Below are 1,674 nucleotides of genomic sequence, written 5' to 3'. Positions count from 1 at the left end.
AAGCTTAGAGTGGAAGTCCAAACCTTCAGACAGAAGGAAGGTGAATCCCTCTATGAAGCTTGGGAAAGATACAAACAATTGATCAGAAGGTGTCCTTCTGACATGCTTTCAGAATGGAGCATCTTATGTATATTCTATGATGGTCTGTCTGAATTGTCCAAGATGTCATTGAACCACTCTACTGGTGGATCTCTTCATCTGAAGAAAACACCTGCAGAAGTCCAGAAACTCATTGAAATGGTTGCAAATAACCAGTTCATGTATACTTCTAAAAGAAATCTTGTGAATAATGGGATGACTCAGAAGAAAGGAGTTCTTGAGATTGATACTCTGAATGCCATATTGGCTCAGAACAAAATATTGACTCAGCAGGTCAATATGATTTCTCAGAATCTGACTGGATTGCAAGCTGCATTCGGCAGTACTAAAGAAGCCTCCTTTGAAGGAGAAGCTTATGACTCTGAGAATCCTGCAATGGAAGAGGTGAATTACATGGGAGAATCCTATGGAAACACCTATAATCCTTTATGGAGAAATCATCCAAATTTCTCATGGAAGGATCAACAGAAGCCTCAACAAGGCTTCAATAATAATAATGATGGGAGAATTCGGTTTGGAAATAGCAAACCTTTTCCATCATCATCTCAACAACAGACAGAGAATTCTAGGCAGAGCCTCTCTGACTTAGCAACCATAGTCTCTGATCTATCTAAGACCACTCTCAGTTTCATGACTAAAACAAGGTCCTCCATTAGAAATTTGGAGGCACAAGTGGGTCAGCTGAGTAAAAGAGTTACTAAAATCCCTCCTAGTACTCTCCCAAGCAATACAGAAGAGAATCCAAAGAGAGAGTGCAAGGCCATCAATATACCCAATGTGGCCGAATGCACAGGGGGGAAAGGCAGTAAATTCCAGTGAGGAAGACCTCAATGGATGTCCACTGACCACTAAGGAGTTTTCTAATGAGGAACTAAAGGAATCTGAGGCTCATACAGAGACCATAGAGATTCCATGGAACTTACTGTTGCCATTCATGAGCTCTAATGATTATTCTTCCTCTGAAAAGGATGAAGATATTGTTGAAGAGCAAGTTGCTCAGTATCTTGGAGCAATCATGAAACTGAATGCCAAGTTATTTGGTAATAAGACTTGGGAGGATGAACCTCCATTGCTCATCAATGAACTGAATGCTTTGGTTCAACTGAAATTACCTCAGAAGAAATCGGATCTCAAAAAGTTCTTAATACCTTGTACCATAGGCACCATGACCTTTGAGAAGGCTCTGTCCGACCTAGAGTCAGGAATAAACTTTATGTCACTCTCTGTAATGGAGAAACTAGGGATCTTTGAGGTACAAGCTGCAAGAATCTCACTAGAGATGGCAGACAAATCAAGGAAACAGGCTTATGAACTTGTAGAGGATGTCTTAGTGAAGGTTGAAGGCCTGTACATCCCTGCTAATTTCATAATCCTAGACACTGGGAAGGAAGAGGATGAATCCATTATCCTTAGAAGACCCTTCCTAGCCACAGCAAGAGCTGTGATTGATGTGGACAGAGGAGAGTTAGTCCTTCAATTGAATGAGGACTACCTTGTGTTTAAGGCTCAAGGATCTTCTTCTGTAACCATGGAGAGGAAACATGAAAACCTTCTCTCAATACAGATTCAAACAGA

The 1,674-nt window shown here is 40.9% G+C and overlaps 1 non-coding gene across 1 annotated transcript; it reads right to left on the bottom strand.

The window, feature by feature from the left end:
* Positions 1-108, bottom strand: LOC112788339 (small nucleolar RNA R71). Its single transcript, XR_003195707.1, has one exon. It is a non-coding gene; the product is annotated as a small nucleolar RNA R71 (small nucleolar RNA).
* Positions 109-1,674: the final 1,566 nt, after the last annotated feature.

Source organism: Arachis hypogaea, chromosome 20 (genome assembly GCF_003086295.3).
Source record: "Arachis hypogaea cultivar Tifrunner chromosome 20, arahy.Tifrunner.gnm2.J5K5, whole genome shotgun sequence".
NCBI lineage: Eukaryota > Viridiplantae > Streptophyta > Magnoliopsida > Fabales > Fabaceae > Arachis > Arachis hypogaea.
The sequence above is the reverse complement of the archived record's forward strand: the minus strand, read 5'-3'. Positions and strand labels throughout refer to the sequence as shown.